General features: G+C 51.2%; 1 protein-coding gene across 2 annotated transcripts in view; it reads right to left on the minus strand.

Moving 5' to 3' along the window:
• Window positions 1-14,337, minus strand: part of Stk10 (serine/threonine kinase 10) — a 102,624-nt gene that overhangs the window by 85,997 nt on the left and 2,290 nt on the right. The gene's annotated exons all lie outside the window — the stretch shown is intronic.

Here is a 14,337-nt window from a genome sequence, read left to right on the forward strand (position 1 = left end):
AACTTAGGTCTGGCTCTCTGCCCATGTCTTTAATAGACACCACCTCCAGGGTCTCTACCCCAATGGCACTGGACTCTAATCCCCTTCATCTCCTGCCTCACTGCCTATAAGCACACATACTGAGGGTGAAGCCTCAGGGGCTCTCTGAAGCCGACCAGAAACAGCCTGAGCTCCCTGGCCAGCACGTCAGCCCCCGAGCCCTTGTTAGTGCTGCTAGTACAGGATGCTGGTGCCATGGTCATGTGCAACCAAGACCTGAGCTGGCTGTGAGCTCTGAAAGGCCAAGCCCACGTCTGATTCCCCACAGAGCCTGGCACAGAACATCCAGGAATGGGGCGGGGAGAACAGGGAGGGAGCCTTGAAGACAGACGTGAGGGAAGATGGATGGATGGGTGGATGAGTGGACGGGAAGATGGATGTAAATGAGGTGTGGTGGTTTGAATGAGAAAGGCCATTACAGGCTCACACATTCGGATGCCTGGTCCCCAATAAGTGGAACTATTCGGTCAGGATTAGGAGGTGTGGCCTTGTTGGAGGAGGTGTGTCACTGGGGGTGGGCGTCAAGGTTTCAAAAGCCCATGCCATTCCCAGTTAGCTCCCTCTAGCTCTGCCTCGTGCTTGTGGATCAGATGCAAGCTCTCAGCTACTGCTGCAGCAGTATGCCGCCTGCATGCTTCTACCATGATGGTCACTGATGCTAAAGCCTCTCGAACTGTAAGTCCCTGACAAATTTCTTCTTTTATAAGTGGCCTTGGTCAATGTGTCTCTTCATAGCAATAGAAAAGTAGCCAAGACAGGTGGGCATGAGGGGGGCTAAGCAGACAGGTGGGCATGAGGGGGGCTAAGCAGACAGGTGGGCATGAGGGGGGCTAAGCGAACAGGTGGGCAGGAGGGGGGCTAAGCAGACAGGTAGGCATGAGGGGGGCTAAGCGGACAGGTGGGCATGAGGGGGGCTAAGCAGACAGGTAGGTGAGTAGATGGGAAGGAGGAAGGGTGTGTCTTCATTCCCTACAGAAAAATGAGACGGTCCATTTAAGACCAGAAAGTGACAAGAGTCCATGTCTTCCTGGCTCTCCATTCGTCCTGTTCTAGTTTTGAAAGATGGCACCCACTTGCCCGAGAAGAGCCAAAGCTCTAGGCTGTGCCAGGACATACACAGTTAACCAGTCCTGCCAAGCAGAGAACCACTTCCCGATTAGTAAGTGCCCTGCCAAGCTTTAACTCAGTGACAAACGAGGCGGCCAAGTTTCAGAAGTGACACTTGAGGACAGCAAAGATTCCGCGGCACAGAAGCAGAGGAGCGACAGCCCCACAGACGCACATTTAACACTGCCTCGGAGGAGAGACCTGGTGGGCCATCCTGGCACAGCCAGGAAATGCTAAGCCTCCAAGCCTTTTTGGCTCGGGACCAAACCCAAACAGGATCGGCCTCAAAGATACCAAGCCGTGGCCTTGGCCGAGGAGCAAGGCAACCCGTCCAACTTGGCCACGCATGTGGGAACCTTTGGATCCCAGCTTTTCAGACATGGCAAGGAGTCCAGCCCCAAGATATCACTGATAATGGAGGGGAAGGTGGCATGGGCTCTGCCGCTCCCATCTTTGCCAGGCTGCCTCCTGCCTGAAGGAAGAATGTACTTTATAATAACACCTCATCTGATCCCTATAACTCAGCGATTCTTCGACTCACTCACCCCATCCCAGACCTCTCAGAGCCACAGTCAGTCCATCACTGCTTTTTTTTAATCAACAGTTCTTTCCATGTTATTTTCTATGATTTTAAAAATAACATGTACATGAAAAAAAAATCTCAAAAATAGAATGGCACAAAAAGGAAAATCAAAATAACAGCATCTCAGAGACGCCGCTCACTGCATCTACGCAGCACTCCACGGCACCGCGTCCCAGGCTGACAGAGCCAGCTGTGTGACTGCAGCCACTGGAGTGGCCCCTGGGTGCCTCAGTCGCTACCTTTCTCCAGTGAGTGCAGGAAGCGCTCCTGCCTGAGTGTATCCATTGAGCTACCCTGAGGATAGAGCTTAGGACAGGCCCAGCCCTGTTAATAAGGAGGATTCAATGTACACTCTAACTCCTCTACATCTTAATTAGCGCACAATTATTTTATGTATCACAGGGTTTAGTGAAACCTCTCAGTACATGTGCAGTATGTGACAACCCTGCAGTCTGCATGTCAGTCTCGGTCACTGACCACTGCAGTGTGCTGGCAACACTGAAAAGTCCTCTACGGAGCCAGGTATGGCAGCCCAGGCCTTTAAACCCAGCACCCAGGAGGCAGGGGCAGATGGATCTCTGAGTTCAAAGCCAGCCGGATCTACAGAGAGAGTTCCAGGCCAGCCAAGTATTATAAAGTTAGACTCCACCAAAACAAACGAAAACACTCGCCAGGTGTGGCGGCGGCGCAAGCCTTTAACCCCAGCACCTGGGAGGCAGAGGCAGGTGGATCTCTGTGAGTTCAAGGCCAACTTGGTTTACAAAGATAGTTGCAGGATGTAGAGAAACCTGTCTTGAAAAAACCAATTAATTAAATTACTTTTAATTAATTAATGAAAATCGCTCTGTGTGTACTTTAAATTGCACAGCAAGCACGGTGCTGCCTGTACTCCCGGCACTGGGCAAGCAAAGGCAACAAGACTGTGGTGAGTTCTGAGGCTAGCCTAGGCTACATAGTGACACTCTGTCTCAAAATGCTGGGTTTTGATATTCTAAAATGAATACTCACTCAAGAAAGAGTATCTAAAAAAATGGAATGGCACTGCATGCATGCACACACACATGTGCACACACACACACATTCACACACACACACACACATGAACATCGTTCTCCACCTCCACCATAGCTATACAACATTACATGCTGGTTCTTCTATCCGGCCTCTCTATACCCATCAGCCAACCTCTCTCTGCCTGGGGGAGAGTTCCCAGAATCCCGGGTACAGGTTCTATGAGAGTAAGTCCTCCAGTGTTCACAGGTCACATCACCAATGATCTCAGAGCACAAAGCACTCCAGTGTCATCCCAACAGCGGTTAGCTAGTCTACGGGACAGTGGCCAGACTCTGCGGACTAGGTCAATGCGGGCACCCAGGGCTCTAAGTACCTCACAGACAGTGACACTCAGCCACGGTTTCCTGTTGCCTCGGAAGGTCAGTAGGGCCCTGGAGGAGAAATCCTTCAGAAAGAGACCAAGACTCAGAGCAAAGGCAAGGAGGGTGACATGCCCAGGACAAACAAGGTAGCATGCCGGTTCAGAGAGGCCACCATGTCAGAAGCACACACCATCCTGGACAGCAAGCAGCTCCCACTAAAAAGGCCTAGAGTGGGTTTGGGATCCCAGAAAAGGCAATCTAGAGCTGTCCAGAAAGGAAAACAGAAACAAGCAAGACCCAACACTGGTTCCTCTTCCAGGACAGTCGAGGTGCCTCTCTGATACTCAGGGTGGCCTCTGTCACCCTAGATTCTCCCAGCATGGGGCAGCCACAGAGCTAGAGCCCTGGAAAGCCTACAGAAGTCTTGCATCCCTAAGGCTCTGGTGGCCTTCTGGTTTGGGTTGTTCGTCGCGCTGGGGACAGAAACTTAGGCCTCATGCATGCCCCGGCTCCAGGGTGGCCTTCTTTATCTCCATTAAATCGTGTTTATCTCCACACCACAAAGAGCAGTAAACTCACGCTGACCCCAGGACCTTCCAGCCAGAGCAGCTTTAGCACAAGTGAGGACAATCCATGAGGGACCTTCAGGGAATGTCCCTGTCACTCCCCAGGAAGCCACAGTCTTCCGAAGTCTAGGCCCAGACTCAGGAGAAATCCTTCAGAAAGAGACCAAGACGCAGAGCAAGGGTGGGAAGACTCCCGAGGACAAGCAGGGTGGCATGTCAGTGCAGAAGGGCCACCACGTCAGAACACCCCAGCCTGGACAGCAGTACCCACGTTAAAAGGCCCAGAATGGGCAACAACAGTTGCCGACCTGGCTTTCTCAATGCTGGCAGCAGCTGCCAGGCTGGTCCCGTTGCTCCACAAGAGGCAAGTCCTGCTCCAATTTAGAGTTCACAGCTCAAAGAACTGAGGCTGAAAGGCTGTGAAAATGGCTCAGCGGTTCAGAACAGGGTCACAAGTTCAGTTCCCAGGCTCACAACCACCTGTGATTCCAGGTCCAGGAGATTCAGTGTCCTCTTCTGGCCTCCTCCAGCACATGCACTCATAGGCGCACACGCGTGCGTGCATGTACACAAACATACACATTTGAAATGTAATAAAAAATAGAGGCGCTAGAGAGATTGTTCAGTGATTAGGAGCATTTGCTGCTCTTGCAGAGACTCCAGGTTCAGTTCCCAGCCCTCACTTAGTGGTTTCACAATCACTCATAATCCCAGTTCCAGGGGGTCTAACAGGCATGCAGGTGGTATATATACAGTCAAGCAGGCAAAACATTCATAAAGTAAATAAATAAGACTAAAAATGTTTTAAATAATAATTTAAGTCAATCTTAAACAAACAGAGACTGGGTGAGGTGGCTTATACAAGGTCACAAACACAGCAAGGGTCGGAGAAAGGCAAGAGCTGAATCCTGAATCCAGGCTGTGTGGCGTTTGCTCTTTCATTCACTGTAGTTGTCCCCTGAGCATCACTGGGGTGTGTGTGTGTGTGTTGGAAACATTTAAAGCCTCTCTATAAACAGCTCTGAGATACGCTAGCAACATCAGCCACCATGGCCAGGCCGCTGATCTTCAGGCAGAGATGTCATTCCTCGTATCCAACTGCATCCTGTCCAGTTAACTACTCTCTCTCCAGCCAACCTGCTCTGCCCAGGGGCTTTACACCTACTAGGGAGGGCGAAAGGACATGGGAAACGTCCAAGGGAGCCTGGCGTGGCTCTGAATTCCGAAGGGGAGAGCCCTGACTGAGGTGAGAAGGGTACACAGTGCTGCCCACTCTGAGGAACAGTGAGTTGAAACCCAGGATGGGAGGAGCTGGCGGAGCACCCATGCCCTGAAGTAACAGGGGAACCCCCTGCAAGGGTCCATGTGCTTCAGTAAACTTCTTGGAGGCCGGAAGTCCCCCATCTCCTCCATCTTCATCTCCTCTGTCAGGCCCAACAGAGTTAACCCTATAGTTTCCAGCTCGAAGTCCCACCTCTCCACCTCCCCCTTATTCTGGTCATGATAAGGAGCTGTTGGCCTAAACAAAAGAGCCACTGAACTATGGAGGAAGGGAGAAGAAAAAGCGCAACAAGGGGAAGCAGAAGCGAAAAGGGAAGGGAGAGAGCAGAAGTGGGAGGGGCCTGTGGAGGGAGGGCAGGAGGCCCCTTGGGGTGTATCTCCCCAGGACAGGTCCTGCCTACCAGCCACCCCACCCACCCACCAGGGCCCAGGAGGGTGACAGAACCTTCCTCATCTTCTGCCCTCAGAGGCCCCAGCCACTTCCTCTACCATCCTGCCCATCACCACTTCCTCTGCAGTGGAGGCCACCAGCAACATCCACTTGAAGCAGTCTCCAAAAGAAAGTCATGTTTCTAGACACAGAACCCACGAGGCTATGAGGAGACATCACAGAGAAGCCACCTGACCTTTGGTTTTCCTTCTGGTCTCTGTAGGGGAAAGGTACAGGCCCCTGGTCAGAAAGACCCAGGATTAAGTACCAGTCCTGCTACGGAAAGGCTGTGTGACACTAAAAAAGTCACTGGACATCTCTGGGCCTCTGCCCTAGTAGAGAATGAGGGGATTATCCCCTGCTTTTCTGAAGGAGAAGAGAAGAAAAAAATGGAGGACAGTAACAACTAAGTAACAGCCAACCCTCCCAAGGAGACCTGCAGGGCTTGATGCACACAGGAGGTCAGGAAACCACTCTAGAGCTAACACTGGCTTGAGCTCCCATAGTGTCCCAGATGCCGGCAACTGACCACACAGGCCGTCACATTTCATCCTGCAAGGACCCTGTCTAGTTACATCGTTCCTGCTGCCTTTGCACTGTGTGCAAAGCAGACAGAGGAGAGCCATTTTCTCAGCCTCACACACCCAGGACGAGCAGAGCCCGCTACTCAGCCCAGCTCCTGCACCATCTTCAATCCCTGGCAAAAGTCCCAGCCACACCCCAAATCCCCATCTCACCCTCACTGCTCTCCTTTCTCCTCCCCTCCCTCGGCACACATCTCCTTTGCAGGCCGGTGGCCCTGCACTAGACTCTGATTTGGGGTCCCACACCTCCAGTGGGAATTCCCCCACCCCGTCTGGCTGCTCCTGTCTCCATACAGGGGCCAGTCTGACCCAGCCTTCATTCTTCCTGGGCAACCACAGTTGAGACACAAGGCCCTGGCTGCATCCTCAAGTCATTGTCCTTCTCTGGACATGGCCTTGTCCCCTTTCTCCCACCCACAGAGGTCCTTTCTGACATGACGGAGGCTGATTCAAAGACTGGTGAGAGAAAGGACATTATTTAAGATTAAAACCGCCATACGGAACTTCCTCAGTTTGTCAGTCAAGGCCCTCTTGATTCAGTTCCTGGCTAGGATCTGAATGTCTACCTCCCCCTCAAAAATCCGTGTGTGGAAATCCTAACCCCAAGATGACAGCCTTAGAAGATGGGGCCTTTGACATGGTGATTAGGTTATAAGGACGGGCATTTGTCAATAGGATGAGTCTGGATAGGAGAAGCAGACCCAAGGGCATTGGGCAGATTCTTACCAAACACCAAAATATATGAGAGCCTTGATCTTGGCTTTCCCAGCACTGTGATCGTCTGCATTGTATACAGCTACTGTATATGGCTATGCAGACCAACGGACTAGCAGATAGAACCTTGCCCTGACAGCACCCTGGTGTGCCCAGCTCACACATTCAAACCCACCAACCACTGGGCAGAGAAGAGGAGAAATGGGCAGGGTGGGCCAGAGATGAAGGGACACAGGGCCAGGCCAGCTCTGTGGTGTTCAACACAGAGAGTACCGGGCACCAGAAATCAGGTAGGCCTGCACAGATGTGTACTTGCGCACAGGGACTTCAAAAGAAAACGAAATGTCTCTCTGACGACATTTGTCAGATGCTAAAATGACACCGTACTACACAGTAACTCTTTCTAGTAGCCCTGAGCAGCTCCTGGGGGTCTGTGGGACATTTCCGGGCACAACAGCCAGGTTCCCCTGCTTCTACAGATGTGGCCCTTCAAGAACACAAACTAGAAGCTATCAGCCAATGAGACGCTCCCAGAGGAGATGCACCACTGGTCTTCCGGGAGCAATCTCCTGGTTTCAAATCCCGAGGTCGAGTGGCACTGGGTTTAACCCGGGAGAAGTCACATGAACCCATTTTCGGGCAACCAAGCTCAAAAGCTGGGAGTGGGCAACCTGGGTATCCACGCCTACCCACTTAACTGCCTAGCGTCCTTCTGTCTTCTCATTACCACCTGGCTGCCCTGCCCTTCGGCAGCTTCCACTCACCATGGGTCTCTGTTGGTCCCTGTACAAGCTCTTGACGGGGAGCCCCCAGCCCACAGTGACTGCCCAAGGTTGCTGTCTTCTGAGCACCTACTCAGACCTCCTGCTGCCCTTTGGTGCCCTAACTCTCCTGACAGCTCTGAGGGTGGCTGTCTTATCAGCTCTACTCACACATGGCTAAAGCCACTTACTCCTCTCCCCACACAGTTGCTAAGTGGGGCAGCCAAGATTTGAATGTTCATCTCCCCCACGTCAAGGTTCAATTTTGTCCTTGCGTAACACAAGGAGGTGACAGATACAAGCCCTCCACATCTGGGGCTTCCACATCCAACCTGGGGTTAAAAATTTTTGCGGGGCGGGGAGTAACTGCATCTGTACCAAACGTGTACAGACTTCTTCCTGGTCCTGTGTCCTCAGTCCGCAGCGCAGTGACTCACACAGCAACTTCAGTGCCGCAGGCATTAGAAGTTATCCCAAGATGATGGGGAGTGGATGGGAGGCTGTGTCAATACTGTTCCCACTTTATAGGACAAAATTGAGCACGCTTGGGTGCAGGTGTCCAAGGGGGATTCTGGGACCAATTCCCCTGGACAGTGGAGGCGACTTTACTGCCAGCTAAACTGCATACAGCTACGACCCTCTGATTAGTTGGAGGGCTCTGCCTCCTTTCTCATACCCCAGAGTAGGGGCCAGTGCTGAGGATAACCTTGGCGGCCACAACTTAGGTGGGGGTTTACTGGCATTTGGAGGAGAATGGACACATGCTGGGGATGCTGAGGACTTCTACAAGGCATAGGGCAAGCCCACGATTGTGAACTGAAGTTCTCAGGAGACGGGGCAGAGGGAATAGGAGGAAGGGAGGGGCAGGTTAACGATTCTACAAGGCCAAACGACTAAACTTGAAGATCAGAGAGAATTAAAATGTTGCAGACAAAAGAGGAATTATCATGGGCTATTTTGTGCCTCTTTGAGAAACTATCCACTGCCCATCCCCGTTCAGACCTAACATCCCTGCAACTACCAAAGCCAAGAACGTCCTCAGAGAGCACCTGAAGGCCACAGCGGAGTTTCCTGCTTTGTCGTGGCCCTCCTAGCCACAGCACCACCTACACATTGATTATGACTTACTTTGTTCTGCGACTAATAAAAATCTCACGTGACCCACTTCCACTTCCACAGTGGAACACAGTACATGGGAAACCTGAGTCTGTGTTCTGGGCCCCGGCACTCGTATTTGGTCCCAGGACTGACTCATCTCCTCTGAAGTGAGAACAGTGTTTTTGTGTTGACACAGTTTAGACCGACCTGGACACCAATGTCAACAGTGCCTGGGCCCAGGGACCACAGCTGAGCTGCAGGCGCCACAGCCTTTCTGCCTTGTTCCTAGTAAAATGGCAGGGTCAAGACCTTTGCAGAAGCAGCACCCAGAGTGTCAACAATCTTACACAATCCTGGCACTGTCCCGAGGGCACCAGGAGGAAAGCTATTCCTCACTGTGGACACCTCCTCCGCACTGTGGGCGCCTCCTCACAGACAGCTGAGGCGCAGCGGAAGTCACCGGCTTGGGAAACAAATGGGGCCACTACGGGACATAGATTCTACTGCCTTCCACAGCTGCTGCCCTAAGGTGCCCGCAGAGGCTGGCCCTGGGGGTTTCTTCCTCACCTAGGTAACCTCAAGGGAGGGGACTGTGTGAGGTTAGTATTCCGTTCATCGAGCCATACTCACACCTACCATGGCCTGTTCTGAGGTGACTGGAAGATGTCCTCTGTGGTGGGAGATGACCAAGGCCAGCAGCAGTGCAGACGGATTAGCAGTAGCAGCCCCTTGCCCGGTGCCCTCGAGGGACAGGGTAACTATGACAAGTAAGGAATGGCTTCACAATAGCTTGGATTAGAGTTTAAAAATACTAGGCTGAGAGGAAACAAGGTTGCAGCCTAGGGGCAGGATCTCTTTCCGGAGTAGGAGTAGAAGAGGACAGTAGGGGAGGAGGAGGATACAGGAGGCCCTACGACAGCCCCAGGGGAGCCAGGCGGAAACCCAGGCTTTCCAACTCTGAGGAGCAGCAAGGGGAAAGAAGGGAAGGCCTGGCCTGGAGGGGTGGAGGCCTCCAGCACGGCCTGCCTGGCTCTGCCTAGCCCAGCAAAAACAGCTCCCAAAGCCAGCAGTGCTGAGGGCACCTGAGGTCTGGGCACAGCTGCCAAAGGCCCCTCACTCTCTGGGGAGCCACAAAGACTCTGGGGTTGGCTGTTAGCAAGAGAAGGCAGCAAACGGCCTTCCACAAGTTTAACTCATTGTATTTTCAAAATCACCCTCAAGCCAGGCATAACCTCTGACCCATGCACTCCTATCTGGGAATCTGGCCTAAAACTGCATTTAAAACATAGAATTCTCCAAACAAGCTGCTCACCGACCTAGTCAGATCTGCTATAATGTTAACTTAGAAAAGTGCTATTTTGTTGCAAGGCCATTGACACACCAGAGAACAATTTTATCCTAATGCTAACTGGCAGATGACAGTAGATCAGAGCAAACCCAAGGAGTTCAAAATGCATGAGGACACCTCCAAACACACTGTGGGCCAGACAACCCCAACCCCCAACTATCCCCAAGCTGTGACATCCTGCATCTCCTGCTTACTGTTATAGATTTCCTACCTACACCAGGTCAGCCTGCACAAGGCTTCTGAGGGTGTGCATCTTACATTACAGAATACATAAAGTGCCCACTACAAACCTGACAGGACAAGAACCGACCAATTTTAATTTGTTAGTAGTTTAAAAATAAAATGAAGCTGGGTGGTGGTGGTGCACGCCTTTAATCCCAGCACTCAGGAGGAGGAAGACAAGCAGATAGGTCTCTGTGAGTTCAAGGCCAGCCTGGTCTACTACAGAGTGAGTTTCAGGATAGCCAGGGCTACAAGAAACCCTGCCTCAATATAAACAAACAAACAATAAACAAATAATATGAAAAAGACAGCCAGGCACAATGGCCCATACTGTATTACCAGCCACGTAAGGGGCTGGGGAAGGAAGACTGCTTGAGGCCAGGAAGGAATTTGGGGCCAGTCTTGGAAGCACAGCAAGACCCTCTTTCAAACAACTAAAAAGGGACACAAAAAAGTCCAGATCAGTGTAGGATGGTTGTCTCGTGTGCACAAGGGTCTGGACCCAGAACTGAAGACTATAAACACAGTGATCTATGGGACTTAGGATGAACTTACCGTTTTTTAGTTCTTCTACTCTATTGTTCTTTAAAAAGAAATATGATGATGGGATGCCCCGGGCGGCTCACAGAGCAGCCGCTAGTCCGACAAGGATGGCTGTGGGTCCCTGCAAGATCTCCAGGGTGGCAGCGCGGGCGGTTACGGCGGATAAAAGGCTCACAGGACATAGCATTATTTAAAGAAGAGGGAAACATTTATTGCTTAAAGAAGAGAAAAACAGAGAGACATAAGAAAAACATAGAGAAAAACAAAGACACATGTACACACAACAAGAGACAAACACAAGAGAGAGAAAGATGGCGAGGGGAGAGGTCAGAAGTGGCTGGGGGGTGGGCGTGGCTAGCTCTTAAAGTGACTGCAAAGGAATAACATACTCCCCCTCCCACCATCTTGATTTTACAAATTAACCTGTTTGCTTGTCTGGTTGGTTGGTTGGTTTGGTTTTTCCAGACAGGGTTTCTCCGTGTAGCCCTGGCTGGGCTGGAACTCTCTCTATAGACCAGGCTGGCTTCAAACTCAGAGATCCGCCTGCCTCTGCCTCCCCAATGCTGGGATTAAAGGTGTGCAACACCGTGCCCGAGTACAAATTAACATTTTAGAAGCTTAAAGACAAACGCTCAAAGCCAGAGCAATCTCCAGAAAGCAAAGAAACGACCTCAACCACTACCCTGTCCCTTTTGGTCCTATACTCAGCGGTCTTTGAAGAACGGGGCACAGGATTAGCCGGCAGTGCTCAGCATCAGTCTCTGCTGAGGCCAGCGCTTTCCACGGCAGACTAAACACTTCTTCTCCTCCCTACACCACCTTAGAGAAGATGATTGCCCATGGTAAGAACTCTGAAAACATGCTACCCATATGCCTTCTTTTGAATTCGAGTAATAAACTAGAAATGATTTTCTTTCAGAACCAACTTTCTGTCGCAGGAATGGGATTGGAATGGCCTTGATGGTGGCCTAAGTCAGTCCTCCCTTTGTCTCCTGAGGCTGATCAGAAAGATGAGAGGGGAAGGGGCTCCCCGGTCTTGGAGACATCGGATGCTCCCACTCTCACGAGTTCTTAGGAATCCTCTCCTCACCATGCTGAGGAACGGAGTCTCCCAAGACTTCGCAGGCTAGGGAAGCCCTGAGAAGGTCCCTACCGTGGAGGCTCTGTTCTTTAGAGGATGGGGTGGGAGGCAACTTTCCCCTCCCATGGCCAACTGCCTTCCCAGTGCCATGCCAACCGGCAATAGCTGGTCCCAGCCATTTAACCAAGATGGAATTTCTGTCTAATACTGCCTCAAAGACAGGGCCAAAAAACCAGGAAGTAATAGAGGTCATGGCCCTGAATTAGAAGGTCTTAGTTTAAAAAAAAAAAATAAGGCCTATATCAGTGCTCTGGGAAAGGCCAAGGCTAAGGAAGCAGCAGCTCCGCAGGACAGGACAGACAGGCTAGTGACAGGCACTGTGACCAGGGAATGGCTCCCTGAGTTGAATACCAAGGAAAAAAGTATTCAAGGAAGGCCTAGTAATGTGGGTTCTACTCCCTTCCACCCTCTGGAATCTAGTAATCACACATACATGAACTTTAGCTATGCATGTCAAACATTAAGGTCATGGAGGCAACACTGACATATGTCACTCAATAATGGGGACACGTTCTGACAAATGTCTCACCGGGTGATTTCATCAACGCAGGAGGTACAGCGTGTACTTACACAATCCTCACACACATGCACAGGGCATGGTTTCCTTTCCCTGGGCTCCACGGTGTGTCTATGTGGATATCACATACACATGATAATAGTATATAGCCTATTGCATCCAGGGCCACAGTGAACAAAACAACACAATCAAGGGCTCCATCGGTAAGGGCTTGTCGCACAAGAAAGACCCTGTGTTCAGATCCCAACACCCACATGGAAAGGTCAGGTGTGGAAATTCAGTCCCAAGGCTGGGGAGGCAGAGGCAGGAGGATCCCTGGGGCTTGCTGACCAGCCAATCTAGCTGCTAAATTAGTGGGCTCCAGACTCAGTAAAGACCCTGTCTCAAAAAATACAGTGGAGGTCGATTCAGGAAGAAACCCAGTGCTAATCTCTATCCTCCATACACAAGTGCACACATGTTCATGAACACCTGCGCACACGTGGGCGCATGAGCACACGTGCACACGCACACCAAAAAGACCCTAAACGCAATACAAAATGATAGTTATCAAGAGACAGGGCAAATTAGAGACAGGCGAGGTTCTGCCAGCCTTGCAGGACACTCTGGAGGAACTTTTCGAAGTTGAAGTAGGAAGTATACTTTGGAGTAACAAAGCACATCACACAGTAGGTACACAACAGTGACCTGTTATTCTCATCAAGTATCTGGCGCTGTAAGTCATCCTACGCGCCACATTTCTATATGCAGGAGGTGCAGGTTTGCTAAGTCAGCGTCACCTCAAGCATGAGAGGAATGTGTTGCATGCAAGGTACGGTACTGGGCAACTGGAGGGTTTCAGCGCCTTGAGGGTCATGCATGGGGTTGTCTATGCAATCCATCACAGACCCTGACAAACTATCCAGGTATGATGACCAGATGACCGTCTCAGTCTCCCTTCTCCTTGTCTTGCCATACAGTCATCTCCCAGCTTTGGGAACCAGGGTCACACCTCAAAGGGGTTCATATGCTCTGGAGACCCAGGGAGCAACAAAACACCGAGTGATCAGAGAGTCCCTGAGTCGGAACTGCCTGAGAACAGTGGAGTTTTCCCTAGCAAGCAGAAATGACATGGGAAACTCTTAGTCTCTGGAAAGCAAAGTTTGCATTGAGTTTAAATAAAAATGGGCCATATAAAGCCAGAATAGGACCCTAGGAGAGAGATGAGGTTCCACCAGCATAGCAGGACACATTACCAGGAAACTTTAAAAAGTTCAAGTATGCTTTAAAGCAATGATAGAGAGTATACATAGTAGGTACACAAGAAGGTGATTGAAAGTCTCTAAAAGACAAAAAAAAAAAAAAAAGCCACGGCGAACCCAGAGCATGCACTAAAAACCAGCTGAACATCAGAGACCGTGAGTCAGGTGGGGACTGACCCAAGTCAGCAGCCCTGACAGTGCGCAGGACACCTCTGCAAAAGCAGACAAGGGAGAGAGCTGAGAAGCTGGGGACTATTTCCTGATGCCACTAGGCGAATGTAGCAGAAGAGAGAACGTGAGCACAGAGGTAAGGGTGGGATGGCCTGGTAACCCTCCAACAAGGGCAAATCCCTCAGCCAAAGGGCAGCAAATTCACTCAGCTGGAATGCCACATGACCTCTGCCTGACTCTCCCACCGGGGAACTTTGCTCTAGTGGGGGTTCCTCAGCTCTGACAGGAAGTGCAGTTCAGAGAGGAGGTCTCCAAGGGTCTGACTGGGCCTCCCAACTGTCACTGCTCCAAACCTCTGGGGGCACTCGGAAGCGCTGAGTGAGGCCTGAGAGTCTTAGTTTCTTTCTTTCTTTTTGTTTTGTTTTTGTTTTCTCGAGACAGGGTTTCTCTGTGTAGCCCTGGCTGTCCTGGAACTCCCTCTGTAGACCAGGCTGGCCTCAAACTCAGAGATCCGCCTGCCTCTTCGGTGATTAAAGATGTGCGCCACCACACCCAGCTGCGAGTCTCAGCTTCTAAAGAGCTTCCCCGCAACGCTAAATGCACCTCTCCTAGGGA

The sequence above is a fragment of the Myodes glareolus genome, chromosome 9 (assembly GCF_982192425.1).
Source record: "Myodes glareolus chromosome 9, mMyoGla1.1, whole genome shotgun sequence".
NCBI classification, from domain to species: Eukaryota; Metazoa; Chordata; class Mammalia; order Rodentia; family Cricetidae; genus Myodes; species Myodes glareolus.